Source organism: Pinus tabuliformis, chromosome 1_2 (assembly GCF_031772625.1).
Source record: "Pinus tabuliformis cultivar Carrire ecotype Pingquan chromosome 1_2, CPIR1, whole genome shotgun sequence".
NCBI classification, from domain to species: domain Eukaryota; kingdom Viridiplantae; phylum Streptophyta; class Pinopsida; order Pinales; family Pinaceae; genus Pinus; species Pinus tabuliformis.
This window is the reverse complement of record NC_142298.1, coordinates 947,615,581-947,632,637: the sequence shown is the minus strand read 5'-3', so window position 1 is coordinate 947,632,637 and position 17,057 is coordinate 947,615,581.

The following is a 17,057-nucleotide window of genomic DNA, read 5'->3' as shown; positions in this document are numbered from 1 at the left end:
AAAAAATAATGGAGGTTTGTGGGAGTAAAATTATTAAGATATTTGTCATATAGATCCATCGCATAAATGTATTACTTGTCAATGCATTCCAAACAAGCTAATTTAGTTCATCATCATGACGATTAGATAAAAAGAATATGATCCAAAAAAAGTATAAAAAAAGAAAAAGTACTTAATACTTTTATGTGATAGATCAAGAAGATATGTATTTAGATAAAATTTATTGTAAATGTACTGTATTATATGCTTCATATATTGAGTTCATTTATGTGATAGAATGAGAAGACGTGTATCTAAATAAAATTTATTGTAAATGTAATGTATTATATGCCTATGTATTGAGTTCATTATATTATGTAAATTTAATATTTGTAAAATTAATAATGACTAAATAGTTTGGTACAATGTTCGTAGTATATTGCACTGAATTCAATCCAATATTTAATGGATAAAACCAATTGTAGTTTTGTAAGACCAATTATGCAGTTCCATGGATTTTAGTCCATCACATAATAAAAATAATAATGAGTATTGATGTTAACGATGTTACATTGTGAAATGACTCATTGAATTTATATCATAAATAATATAGAGAAAGTTAATTTGACGCATAAAATTCAACGCATGGATGGTTCCTTATCTAGTAAAAATAAATTGAGGAATAATATAGTGCAAAACAATTTCAAAATATATTGTATAATGTTGTGAAAGTGATTTTAAGTTATGTGCTTCAAATACTTTACTTTGTTTTTTTAGGTGATTCTATTAGTTAGTATATAGATATTAAAACCATTATATTAATCATGTTTTTTAATAATGTAAAAATATAGAACTTATTGATATATAATAGGTATTAAACCAATGACATATAATTAAATAAATGTATAAATTTAATTATGAGGAACATATGTGATTACACAAAAAAAACCATTATTAGAAAGAAAAAAAGTTGTATATGAAAACATCAACATAATATTTCAAATTAAATTTATGAATAATTACTAAAATCATTTTTCTTTCCCATATAGTTTATATGAAAATAAGAGAAAGTTAGTAGATGATAAAAGAAAAGAATAAAAGGAAGACATAATTAAGAGATCAAATGTATTTGAAACACACATATATGTATAAAGGTGATTATACAAAACTTTGATATGCTAACCCATGGGTAAAACTAGTTTAGATTCATTTCAACTTTGGATCTATGCAATCCTTAGGTTGAGGAAAACCTTTTAGGGACAAACATTTCTTCATGTTTTGCACTCTAAAACATGACTGCAATTTAAAGAATTTGAACCCTCTTAATGCTTGATAAAATCTAAAATTAAAGTGGATCTAGGCTAGTGTACTTCTGTTGGTTAACAAGCCAGGGTTGAATGTGAGTGAGATATAGATTTCATAGTAAAACATGGAAGGAATTGTGGAAATTAACTTTGTCACATGGTGAAGTTTCACGTGGGAGTGTAGGGGATTGTTGGTTACAAAAGGTTGGAAAGTTTTTATAATAAAAATGGTTGAGTAGCCTTGTTGTCTTGATAACTTCAAAGGACAAATGGAAAAAAGAATAATAAATATGATAAATGATATGGATTTATGAAGGGAATAAAATCAAATGAAGGTATACAACAAAAACATGGAGAAATAATGAAAATGATCTTCAATTAATAAATAGTGAATGTTAAAATTGTTTACATGCAGAATGAAAGTAAACTGGCTAAAGTGGTCGTAGCATATATCTAGGAAGAAATGTGACCTCTATGCCTTTCCTAAAATATGTTAAAACGAGGGTAAGAGGTCATTTTATCATGAAGAAATAATGAGAAACCCTAAACATCCCAAACCCTAACCCTAGGAGAACAAGTGCCAAAGGCTTATGGGTCCAGAGGGGGTAAGTTGGAATGCCAACTTCTTGGGGTTGTATCTTTGACATGCTATCTCCTTTTGACTCGCGTGATAAGATGTTAGAAAGGCCTATTAGAGGAGAACACATTTCAACTGCAAACATGATTGTTTGTCTCGCCTTCACCCATTTCTCAAAAAACGCCATTTAGGGCCTCAAAACGGCTCTAGAAGTTTAAGATCTGGAAACTGCCAAAAATAGAAAATTGTGTTGTGAGCCATGTGGAATAGGTGGTGGCCACCAATATCCATTTGGACGAATAAATATTGTGAATTCACTAAACTATTGGACACATTAGTTCACACTTGATTGACACAAGATTAGTTTCTACAAAGTGATGGTGACGAATTGCAGTGTATGTGTTCATTTATTACCAACATTAGCACTCATACAATGATGCATTGAGATAAATACTTGGAACATGGTGGGGATAGATATATGGCTATATGGGAATTTGTGAGTTAGTACATTATTATCTATGGAAAAATTCCTTACAAAAACCCTTTAAGAATTTTCTAAGATTCTTTGAATGGAATAAGGTTAAATTTTGCTAAATGTTTTCAATGAACACGATATGTGTTTAACCCCAAGGAATTGAAGTGGATTTAACCATGTGACCTTCTAGGTCAATATGGCTTTGACATGGGATATCAATCTACTTGAGCTAACCCTTGGGGCTAAAAAATATTTGGAAACAAGCCATGCTTCGTCAACCACACTATGACATAATCGAAATCAAACTTGAAGCTCATGGTTATGAATTGGGGGCATATACATTTTATGTGCACCTTCAATGTGTTCATAGATATCCTTAATGATTTGGACCCCTTCGCTTTTCTATAGAGAAGACCTTAATGAGATTTTAATTTGCATAGGAAAGGGAAATGTATTGCTTTTCCATGTTAGTACATTCTCATGTGTAACATTTTCATTAGTATATATGGTTGTGTTTTATTATAATTATATATTTAACATTTATGTATCTTTCTAGTCCCTCCCAATTTAAGAACCTAACAATTGGTTTTCCTGTTGACCACTATTAGTTTAGCATTGACAAATGCAATTTATAATGTTTAATTTTGAATAAAAAATATTTAATTTTCAATATTATTTAAAAATTTATTTTTCAAACACTTGACTGGACCTTAACATGAAGGTCTTATTGCAACCATTGGGCCATGTGGATATTTTTTTTCCATAATTTCTAGAGGCATTTATAATATTTATGCACTCATGCTGAATCTTTGTATAGTGAATTTTTATTGTTAAGCTTCAAACCACCCAAAATTAAAATCCTTAAAAATAACTCATACTTAATGAGACCGACCAAGAGCTAGAAAAATCATTGAAGAATAGGTAGGGAGAGTCATCCTCTCAGCCTCCCAATGTAATACCAGTGGTCTCAACTGCAGTCCCTTCAACCCTTGGAACAACTTTGGCTCCAAATTCCCCCTTAGTCACAGTCAAGGTAGTCACAGGTACAGCCACAGGAGAAGTAACAGTAGGAATAGCACAGGAAAGTACTTCAAGTTTGAGCACAAAGGAACTGATAAAATCAATGGAGGAGATGAAGCTCCAAGTTTCAGAGTTGCAAAACGTAAAAGAACAATATTATACCTTAGAATGGAAATATGACCTTTCAAAGATAAATTTTGCAGAAAAAGTAAAGGAAATTAAGGGGTTAGAACAAAAGGTGAAATCATTAGAAAAGGACCTCACATTTGACAAACCCTTGGCAGATATTAGGAAGATTCTTTGGACCAACATCACTCAATCAATGAATGATGCTTGGCCATCAATACAAATAATATTTGAACAAATTTATTTATTAAAAGCAGCCCTATAAGAAATTCAGAGGGCAAAAGCAAAATTAGGAAGGATGCCTGAGGAAGCCACCAGGCTCATAAATTTTTTGAATAGTAGGAATAAGTACCAACTTGAAGAACTGGGCATTGAATACAGAACAATGACTATTCTGGAAGTCAAAAAGGTATTGACTAAAAGGTCTCTGATGCAAAATTTGGAAAGAAGATGCCAAAACATGCAAGAGGAAATTAATGCTTTTATGGAGAAATTTGGTATTTTACAGAACAAAGGGCTACCCAGTCCTTTAGTTATAAATGATAAATTGATGAGGCACATAGATTATGTTGACAAACTGGACCAATATGCAAATAACGAGGCAAGTTCATCAACCAGCACATCAGCACCAAAGGCACTGCCTACGGGCATGTTCTCTATGACAATATAGAGAACCTCTTCTATGTTGAACATGAGCTAAAGCATTTGTTTCTAGTTCAGCCTACTTTTTTCAAGTACACTAAGACTGATGAAATCCTCAGAAAGCTTCAAAGGACCAGAATACCACAACAAAAATGGTGGGAATAAATGCTAGAAATTTTGTAATTTGTCCTTGGTAAAAAGTAAATTTTGATTATTTACTACAATCAATGATGGTAAAGAGGATAAACAGAGATCAAATAGGTAAAGAGTATCAGAGCAGGTTAAAGTGTATCAGTAAGAAGATGAAAAGCAGAGTAGCCAGCACAGAATTACATCAAAGACAACAAGATGCCAAATCATAGGGCCTGACTCCAGCACACTCACAAGAATAGGGACAACAAACCATCAGTTTGCCTCTATCTACTATCTACGAGACCATCTGTCTCTATTTTCATGTAACATATAGTTAGTCATCTCAAAATATATCTCACTTTGTTATGAGATATTTTATTGTAAAGTTTTTTGTATAAATACTCCCTCATTTAGAGTATTGAGGGTGGATTCTTAGACATTGCTGTAAAACTGATTACTTTGGAATAAAGTGTTGTTGGAAAAATTTTGCATGGCTGGCTGGATGAAGAATTAATGCAAAGGACTTTTCACGGGATTCATGTGTCAAACACCGGACAAATAAGTGTTTTATATCTCATTTGGTATTGTTTTATTGTTTGTTATATCAATTATGTTTCAAATCTGAATATTAAAACAAAAAAGAATAATTCATAAAGTGCATAAGTGCAATCTATCTTAAATCATTTTTGTTCTCAATGTTTTCATCTAAACTAGCATAAACAGTGAATTATTAATTTCTCATGCTTCCTAGTTTACTCATTTTGATCATTTAGTAAGGAATTCTTAATTGCTCCTTATTGGTGATTAGTTAGAAGATAAAAATTATATAAACCCTAAACTCACTAACCAATTAATGATTCTCATCTTTTCAAGTCTCTATTTGTTCCCTGTTTAGCTATCTTGCCCTGTGAAGCCATCCTTTGTTGAGAAACCAAATTCAGTTAAGCCATCTTCTTTGACTCCATTAGACCAATGGCCTAAACTATTCAGTTGCACCCCTCTGCTACTGAATTTCACCATCAAATATAACCAAAAATCCCAAAGCTTTCATAACTACCCTAAAACCTTATAAAAAAAAGCTAAAACTTAAAGAGAGAGCCCTCTCTAGGTACAGATTGGCTAGATTCTATACCCAAAAGTTGGTTTGTAGTTACCTCAGATCCCTTTCCTCTTCTTACAACTTCTGAGAAAATCTGAGTGATAACACATCACAACACCATCACCAGATTGGTCTCTACCCAAGCCTTCTAGGGCTCCATATTTTTTGTTCCAACTAATGCTCGAGGACTACTAACTCAACCCACATCTAATGCCCATGAACTGATCCTCATAATACTTTTTATTAATGAGGCCTCTATTTTCTTAATTTTCCATTATTTTCCTTCATTTTCCTCCTCACATGCAACTTGGCACCTCTCACCTCCCTTTTCTCCTAGTTTCCATTATTTTCATAAATAAATGTGCCAAAAATGCCATTTTTCCTTTCCAACTCCTTTTCCATTACCTTTTCCAATTTCCTTAGCTATTAATACATCACAAGTGCTCCTCATCACTATGTTTTCGACCAACATTCAGCTTGGAATAAGTGTCTCATTAATTGTGGTTTTTGTTTTTAATTTATTAACATTCATTACATGGAATTTTCACTAGGGTTGTTACAAAAACTCTCACCCTTGGGGGAACACCCTCCTCGGTATTCAACAACACCTATAACCATAAGAATTCTGTAAGCAAAACATACTACCCATGGAGCTTTATAACTTAGATCATTGCAATATTTACAATGATCATCCCGCTGAGAAGAAAACCAGCAGGACAACATAACAAGTATAACACCATAATTACAGGACACCCATATCCCTTATTAGAGCTTTATAACATAGCTCATGGCGGTATTTACATCCATATACATATGTACATATGCCAAACATCATCAAAACATGTACCAAAAACATATACAAAAGACATATACCAAAACATCTGCTAAACCAACGAATAAGGAAGGATATATAGCCGCATTTGATCTTCCATTTCCCATGTAGCTTCATTGGCCCCAAAGTGCTTCTATTGGACATTAACCAATTCAATTTCTCAATTTTTAATCATGAGCATATTTCTCTCCAAAATGCATTATGGTTTTGATTTGGATTCTCCTTCTGTATCCACTTGTAATACAAACCAATCAATCAAATGATCAACATATTTAACATACTTCTTAGGAAATGACACATGGATAACATTTTGCACTTTCGTTGTCGAGGGTAGTGCAAGTTGATAGAATATTGTCCCAATCCTCTTAATAATCTTGAAAGGTAAATAAAACCATGGTTCCAGCTTGGTACATGATCCAATCAGTAAGGATATCTTCTTCGGTTTGATCTGCAAGTACAACTATTCCCTAACCTAAAAATCCTTGAACAACCTACTTTGATCTGCGTAGCTCTTCTTCCAACCCCGTGGTACTTTCAAATTCTTCGATATTACCTTCATTTCCTACTCCATCTCTGCCAGAACGTCCAGTGTAATCAACACATTGTTTACTAGATCAATCCAACTAATGGGAGTATTACAACTCCACCCATAAAATGCCTAAAATAGACTCATCCTTAGTGAATCTTGGTACCCATTGATGTAAGTGATCTCTACCAGTGTGAGGTATTCTTCCAACTTTCATTTCTCATGCATCATATACATCCTCAACTTTTCCTCCAATATCCTATTGACCCTCTCAATTTGTCCATCTCTCTTTGGATGATAAGTTGTACAAAATCCTTTCCCTTGGGCCAACACTGTCCTCAGTGTTAAATAACACCTATAACCATAAGACTGTTTTAAGCAAAACATACTGCCCATGGAGCTTTATACCTTAGCTCATTGCAGTATTTACAATGATCATCCTGCGGAGAAGGAAACCAGCAGGACAACATAACAAGTATAACACCATATTGACATGACACCCATATCTCTTATTGGAGCTTTATAACATAGCTCATGGTGGTATTTACATCCATATACATATGTACGTATACAAAAAATCTCCAAAACATGTACCAAAAACATATACCAAAACATCTGCTCAACCAGAGAATAAGGAAGGATATATAGCTCATCGGCCCCAAAGTGCTTATGTTGGACCTTAACCAGCTCAATTGTTCGGTTCCGAAGCATGAGGATATTTCTCTCCAAAATGAATTGTGGTTTCAATTGGGATTCTCCTTCTATCTCCACTTGTAATATAGACCTGTCAATCACATGATCAACATATTTAACATACTTCTTAAGAAATGACACATGGAAAACATTGTACGCTTTCACTGTTGGGGGCAGTGCAAGTTGATAGGATATTGTCCCAATCCTCTCAATAATCCTGAAAGGTCCATAAAACCATGGTGCCAACTTGTTACATGATCCAATCCATAAGGATCTATTCTTTGGTTTGATGTGCAAGTACACCTATTCCCCAACCTGAGCTCCTTGAACAACCTATTCCAATCTGCATAGCTCTTCTACCTATCCTGTGCTACTTTCAAATTCTTCATGATTACCTTCATTTCCCACTCCATGTCTTCCAGAATGTACAGTCCAATCAACAACCTGTTAACTGGATCACTCCAACTGATGGGATTATTATAACTTCGCCCATAAAATGCCTCAAATAGACTCATCCTTAGTGAATCCCGGTACCCATTGATGTAAGTGAACTCTACTTGTGGAAGGTACTCTTCCCACTTTCATTTCCAATGCATCACATACATCCTCAACATGTCCTCCAATATCCTGTTGACCCTCTCAGTCTATCCATCTCTCTTTGGATGATAAGTTATACTAAAGGCCAAATCTATGCCAAAACCTGCAAATAACTCCTTTCAAAATTTGGAAGTGAACGCCGCATCCCTGTCTAACAGAATCTTCTTCGAAACTCCATTAAACCTGACCATGTCCCTAATGAAGACCTGTGCTACATCACTCATTGAGAATGTAGACTTCACTGGAATGAAGTGCGCTACCTTTGTCAACTTGTCCACCACTGCCATGATGGAATCATGTTTTCTCACTACCCTTGAAAAACTTGTGATAAAGTCCATGGAAATGACCTCCCATTTCCACTCTGGAATCCCAGTCATTTGTAGTAGTCCACTTAGATGATTACACTTTTTCTTCACCCATTGACAGTCTAAGAACCTAGGCACAAACTCTACTATGTATCTGTTCAAATTGAGCCAGTAATAGAATTTATTCACCATCGTCAGTGTCTTCTTATATCCTGGATGACCCGAGTATGGTTTCACATGAAACTCTCTTAAGATCACCTTCTTGAGCTCACTGTTCTCTGACACATATATCTTATCTGTAAACCTGACCCATCCATCTATCGTAAGACAATAATCCAAATCCTATGTGGTTGTACTTCTTGTAAGGAAATAGTCCACATCCACATTTTTTGGATTTTCCCACTCAATGATAACTATTACCATTTCTGGATCCACTACCATGCCCTCCTTGGAGACAACATTTCCCAAGTAATGTACCTTAGTTTGAAAGAAACTGCACTTTTTGAGCTTAGCATACATCTGATTCTCTCTTAACAATATCAACATTGCTGCTAAATGCTCAGCATGCACTTCCCATTTTTTCGAATATACCAATACAGAATCAATGAAAACAATAACAAACTTGTCCAAATATGGATGTGACACACTATTCATGAATCACATAAAGGTAGTTGGAGCATTAACTAAACCAAACGGGACTACAAAAAACTCATAATGCCCATACCTGGTCTGGAATTTGTCTTGTAGATGTCCTCTTCTTTAATGTGTACCTAATGATATCATGACCTCAAATCAATCTTCAAGAACATTGCTGCTCCCTTCAAATGGTCAAACAAATCATCAATTCTCCGTAATTGATACATGTTCTTGATGGTCACTTTACTTAATTTCCTGTAATCAATGCACAATATGAGAGTACCATCTTTCTTTTTCACAAATAGTACCAGTACGCCCCATGGTGATACACTTTCCCTAATGTATACCTTGTCCAAGAATTCCTTCAAGTGCAACTTCAACTCTTCCAACTCAGGTGTACTCATCCTATAAGCTTCCTTTAATGTCAGAGTTCCACCTGGCACTAACTCAATAGAAAAGTCTACTTCCCTGTGAGGTGGAAACTCTGAAATGTCTTCGAGAAATATATCCTTAATCTCCCATAGAACTAGGTACCTCCTCAAAACATCTGCATCCTCAACTTCCTTACCTTTTTCGCTAGAAATATGCACTATAAATAACACACATCCTTTTCTGCAACTACGCTTTTCCTGCATAGCTGTCACCATCCTAACTGATGTTTCTTTCTTCTTACCTTGCAAAACTCTTTGTTCTCCATTGTAATCCAAGCACTTAATATATTTTTCATAAGAATCCACCTTAGTTCTATGAAGGTACAACCAATCCATGTCCAACAACATACTGTATGATCCCAATGGCAATAGATTTAGATTTGTTGCAGTAGGCATACCATTCAAATCAAATGCACATCTCTCATCCATTGGTGAACTCACTTTTTTGTACCTGTAGCCAACTACACTAACCAAGATTCTGCATGCACTTCTTTGTTCAAACCACACTTATCAACCACGTCAGGACTAACATAACTATAATTAGAACTATGGTCTATAAAAATAGAAACAACTTGATCACAAAGCTTGTGATCCATCTCAAATATAGATGCCTGATGAACTTCCTATTTGTTATCTAGTGATGCATAGGTCCTAGGAATACTCTACCCAACATATTCCATTTTATATGACTTCTCAGCACTGTATATCTAAGGCCTACCACCCTGATGTTGTGGAAAATCTCTCCTATGGTGATCCCCTCCACAAGTCCAACACTGCACGGGCTCCTTATTTAGCTCCTTAGCTCAAAGTCCCTATCCTCTATCAGATGCATTGAACTTCTTAGATGGCACTACACTCTTTTTATTGCCTATGCCTTGAGGTCTTTTTTTCTTATTGTCCCATTTTCCTTTGTTCTTTGCATTACATTTCCAGTTTGGCTTAGCCTCCGATCTACGCTTCGATTTCTCATATCACTGCTTTAGTTTTCAGATGGCATCCTCTAATGATCTAGGCTAATTGAACTCAATCATCTCTTTGAATGCAATTAGCAATCCACTAATGAATCTCTGAATGTTGGCATTATCCTACATGAGATAAGGCACATACCTTAGTAGCTCCAAGAATTTCCTCATATACTCCTCATCTATCATCAATCCCATCTTTAGCTCATCGAACTCTTTCTCCCTATCATAAAAGTATATCTCTAATAGGTAGTTCTTCATGGATAGTCACTCGAACTCATTGCAAGTGAAGTCCTCCTAATTAATACCTCTAACATTCTTGACATCTTCACACCAAATATCTTCTTTACCTTTGAGACTGAATGTAGCTATTCTAGCTTTCATGTTCTCTGAATAATCTGTAACTTGAGTAACTTCCTCATACCATGCAACCAGGCCTTTTCATCCTGTTATTTCTTCATTTCTCCATCAAAATTAGGTTGTTTTCCTTTCTTAAACTCATTTGAAAAATGTCCCCTATCACTCCTCCTGTGTGGATGATAACGATGATGATCATAGTACATATATGAACCAGAACTAGAAGAGTAGATGTGTCCATCCCCTCTCCTATCCAACGTTTCCAACAACCTGCCATCTCTCACTGTGTCATCTCTATCCAAACTGTGACCATCAGGAGACCTACTGGCATATAGTCCATTAGTCTTTTCCTCCTTCTCATGGCTAATGTGAAGGGGTCACTGTCACTGCAATTATGAAAAACTTTGAAGTATCACTGCATTTACCTCTACTCGTTTCTTTTGTGTTTGTATGATTATGTCATTTTATGCCCTACAACTCCTTATTTCTTCCTTTCAGGTTCTCAGTATATCCGCCAAATTAAAATAGTGCCCAACACCACGCTGCTCATCTAATCCATATGGAGAGTCTCAGGAACTGTAGTATACCATTTTGGTCGTCATATTTGAAATTTCTTCCTACAAGGTATATCATGTCAGCTAAACAAAATCAAAATAAACCAACATACCTTAGTATAGTTCGGAGAGGATGCCTTATATTCAAGGTCAACCAATCAATGTAATACATTCATAACATATTCATGACAACATTTAGAAATATAGCACATAAGAATATAACCATGTAATCATCACTCTAGCCAGAGTCTAGTCATCAATGCATGACCATGTTAACTATGCATACCATGACCTCATGCATTGCAAAAACTACCACATCACTATGCACTTGACCACATCTGAATACTAACATGCATAGCAAATGCATAATCAACCATACACTCATGATGACACACTTGACAATAACACAATCAACTTCTGATGGCGACATCACTATAAGCATGACCCATACCATACAAATGCAACAAGCACATGGTATTACAACACAAGAAACACATATGAAATTGACATTAATTCATGACTAATACAAAACCCATCCAGTCCGAGGGGTGAACGATGCCCTAATACCACTCTGTAAAGTCCTCCTCCCACATCTACCCAAGTAACTAGCCAAGCAGGGTAAATATGTGACGAGAAGTTAATATGACATTATTTGACCTCCTAGGTCACCTTAAGGAAGTGTAGCTAACGAAAACACACCATACAGACCTTCCACATCAACAAAAAGACTCTTAAGAACAATCCCAACCTCTCAGGTAACCAACCCTTGAGTCCCACTGAGTTTCTATACTAATTAACCCCCAGATTATGCCATGATATGGGCATGCATGCACTCATAGGGCTTTGGACACTCCCACAACATGCCATGCCAGTGTGGGGGAATATTTTTCTCATTGTTGTGCCAACATCCCCGGTATTTCAGCCACTTTTTAGGCCCAAAGCCAAGGTCACTTCCTAGATTTCATTGATACCTTCATAACAGAAAGATAACAATGGAATGATGAAACTAATGCAATTACTTAAACAAGCCCTTGACTTGACCCCTACTATGCATGATAGACATTTTGTCAAACATGTCAAAAATATGTAATCTACAAGTGTAAACAACATATCCAAGCATAGGGGCCTCATACTCATCTAAGAATCGCTAAGAAGAATTGATGCCTCAACACATTGGCTACAGTTTCATCCATCAAGTCATACATACATTTTTTATTAATATACGATTAAAAACAAGATGAGAGCCATGCATTGCTACTCTCATAATACATATTCATAACCAACATCATAGCAATAGAAATACCAGGGAAATCACAACCATATCATCCACATATAAACCAATATAATACTCATGAAATAACAAGGAGAAATAAAATCATGTTATTGACAAAAATGCCAACAAATTGTGGGACTTCCACGAACCACCCGACCATAGCTATGGCTGAGCCAAAACTCTCTTCATCCAGTCAGCCCCATGCCATATTCCAAGAATGAATATGGGATCTCATAAAACACATCAATCCAAAACCATATAGGGCTTCCAAAGGCCAACCACCTCAACCCATCAATCCATGATTCCACCTCTTGATCAGAAATTACAAAACCATCACCAGATCGATCTATATCCAAGCCTTTAAAAGCTCCAAAGTGACTGTTCCAACCAAGGCTCCAAGACTAGTAACTCAACCCACAACTGATGCTGGGCTCCGAAGTGTTTACCCAACCAACGCTCAAGGACTAATAACTCAACCCACCAAAGTGCTCTAGAGCGTTTGTCCAACCAAGGATCCATGACTAGTAACTCAACCCAAGCTATTACAGGGATCTAGAGTTGTTTTGCAACCAAGGATCAGGAAATAGTAACTCTAACTAAGCTAAGGAAACATGATAAACAACCAGAGAAATAAAGAAATAAACCCACAACACTATGGCTATGAAGCAAATGCAAGGCTAGGAAAATCCACTGTCAATCTAGGCAATCACCCATGCTAGTGATTGATCATGAAATAAACCACATACATATTCCATGAATGCCAAAGCCAGTGAAAAAAACATACATGAAACTCGGTACCTACAAGTGAAACACATAGTAGATGTTGATCTCAATGTCCTCGTGCACTTTCGTGCTCTTTTTTTTCTTTCTTTCTCCGAAAATCCAATTATGGCACACTCCTCCTAAAGTGCTCCAAGGAAACTCTAAGTGTCCATGAGTATGAGAGAGAGAATAGAGAGAGAGATCTAAAACTGAAATGAAGATCAAAGTACATATCTGAACCATAACTAGAATAATGCATGTGTCCATCTCCTCTCCTATCCAGCATATCCAACAACCTGCCATCTCTCACTGTGTCATCTCTATCTAACCCGTCACCACCAAGAGACCTACTAGCATATACCCCATTAGTTTTTTCCTCCTTCTTATGGCTAATATGAAGGGGTCCCTGTCACTGAAATTATGACAAACTCTGAAATATCACTGCATTTACCTCTACTTGTTTCTCTTGTGCTTGTATGATTATGTCATTTTCTGTCTTACAACTCCTTATTTCTTCCTTTAAGATTCTCAGTATATCTACCAGATTAGAAGAGTGCCCAACACCACACTGCTCATCTAAACCATATGGAGAGTCTTAGGAACTGTAGTCTACCATTTTGCTAGTCATATTTGATATTTCTTCTTGCAAGGTATATCATGTCAGCTAAACCAAATCAAAATAAACCAACATACCTTAGTATAGTTTGGAGAGGATTCCTTGTCTGCAAGGTCAACCAATCAGTGTAATACATGTATAACGTAGTCACGACAAAATTTAGAAATATAACACATAAGCATATAACCATGTAATCATCATTCTAGCCAGAGTCTAGTCATCAATGCATGACCATGTTAACTACACATACCATGACCTCATGCATGAAAAAAACTACCACATCACTGTACACTTGACCACATCTCAATACTAACATGCATAAGAAATGCATAAGAAACCATACACACTCGACAACAACACCATCAACTTCTCATGGCAACATCACTACAAACATGACCCATACCATACAAATGCAACAAGCACATTTTCTTACAACATAAGAAACACCTATGCAACTTACATTAATTCATAACTAATACACAACCTTTCCAGTCTGAGGGGTGAACCATGCTCTAATACCACATTATAAAATACTCCTCCCACATCTACCCAAGTAACTGTCCAAGCAGGGTAAACATGTGATGAGAAGTTACTATGATATTATTCGACCTCCTAAGTCACGTTAAGGAAGTGTAATTGATGGAAACACACCATACAAACCTTCCACATCAATAAACAAGCTCTTAAGAATAATCCCAACCTCTCAGGTAACCAGCCCTTGAGTCCCAATGAGTTTTTATACTAATTAACCCACGGATGCTTCGATGATATGGGCATGCATGCATCCATAGGGCTTTGGGCACTCCCACAACATGTCATGCCAGTGTCGAGGAATATTTTCTCAGTGTTGTGCCAATGTCCCTAGGATTTTAGGCAATTTTTGAGGCCCAGAGCCAAGGTCACTTCCTAGAATTCACTGATACCTTCTCAACAAAAAGGTAATAATGGAGTGATGAAACAAATGAAATTACTTAAACAAGCCCTTGACTTGACGACTACTATCCATGAGAGACATTTTGTCAAACATATAAAAAATATGTAATCTACAAGTGTAAACAACATATCCAAGAATAGGGGTCTCATACTCATCTAAGAATCATTAAGACGAATTGATGCCTCAACACATTGGCTGCAGTTTCATCCATTTGTCCATACATACATTTTTCATTAATATACAAGTAAAAACACGATGAGAGCCATACATTGCTACTGTCATAATACATATTCATAACCAACATCATAGCAATAAAAATATCAAGGAAATCACAACCATATCATCCACATATAAATCAATATAATACTCATGAAATAGAAAGGAGAAATAAATTCATGTTATTGACGAAAATGAAAAATAGTTGTGGGACTTCCACGAACCACCCGACCATAGCTATGGATGAGCCAAAACTCTCTTCATCCAATCACCCCCATGCCATATTCCAAGCATGAATGTGGGATCTCATAAAAGACATCAATCCAAAACCATATAGGGCTTCCAGAGGCCAACCACCTCAACCCATCAATCAATCATACCACCTCATGATCATAAATTACAAAACCATCACCAGATCAGTTTATAACCAAGCCTTTGAAGGCTCCAAAGTGTATGTTCCAGCCAAGGCTCCATGACTAGTAGCTCAACCCACAACTGATGTCAGGCTTTCGAGTGTTTGCCTAACCAGCGCTCAAGGACTAGTAACTCAACCCACCAAAGTGCTCTGGAGCATTTGTCAAAGCAAGGCTCCATGGCTAGTAACTCAACCCAAGCTATTACAGGGATCTAGAGTGGTTGTGCAACCAAGGATTAGGAACTAATAACTCTAACTAAGATAAGGAAAAATGAGAACCAACCAGAAAAATAAAGAAATAAATCCAGAACACCATGGCTATCAAGGAGATGCAAGGCTAGCAAAATCCATTGTCAATCTAGGAAATCACCCATGCTAGTGATTGATCATGATCAATAAACCACATACATATTCCATGTATGCCAAAGCCAATGATAAAAACATACATGCAACTTGGTACCTATAAGTGAAACACATTATAGATGTTGATCCTGATGTCCTCGTGTGCTTTCGTGCTCTTTTTTTTCCTTCTTTCTCCAAAATTTAAATTATGTCACACTTCTCCAAGAGTGCTCCAAGGAAACTCTAAGTGTCCATTAGTACGAGAGACAGAGAATAGAGAGAGAGATCCAAAACTGAAATGAAAAAAGTCTGTGAACTGATCCTCAAAATCCTTTTTATTAATGACGCCTTTATTTTATTCATTTTCCTCCTCACATGCAACATGTGACCTTTCACCTCCCTTTTTTACTAATTTCCATTATTTTCATAAATCAATGTGTCAAAATATCCATTTTACTTTCCAAAGCCTTGACCATTTCCTTTGCCAATTTCCTTAGCCATTAATCAATCACAAGTGATCCCCATCACTATTTCTTTTCCCAACATTCATCTTGGAATAAGTGTCCCATCAACTGTGGATATTATTTTGCCTTTATTAACTTTTATTACATGGAATTTTCAAGGGTTATTAAAAATTTCCTATGGATCTCCTCCTTGGCTGAGTCGATTCCATTAATGCTAAGCGCTACACTCCTCATCCATGTGGATGCATTTCCAAATAAAAATACAACTAAGCTTCTCATGCAAAAAAACTTCATGTAGAATAATCTGCTATCAGCCGTTGCAATTTGTTCTGGAAACTGTGTTTGAGCTATGGATGAAATTCCAAGTGGAAATCACTGTATTGGCCAAAGCCAAGTTCTATAGTTGATTTAAGTCTTTACGTAGTAGCACAGAGAAGGAATGAAGCTTATTTTGTACAACAACAGGTGTCCCGTGCTATGTCAAGTCAATTCCTGCTAATAAAAATGCATATTTATGCCAAGATACATAAGCCAATTGGTATTTTGGCGACAAATGTGTTTGTCTCATTCAAGGTGAACCTAAAAGTGGCGAGGGAGGTCTCATAAATGGTTGCGATTTTGAGAAGTTGTTACATATGTTTCAATAGAAAGAAATGGTCTGCCACTCCTCTACCATATGCCGAAAACTTAAATAAATTTCCATACAATCATATTCAACAACTGTAAATAATATAGAAATAAACCCAAAACATTTTAAAATTCGATCAAGTCCAAATTGACTAAATATT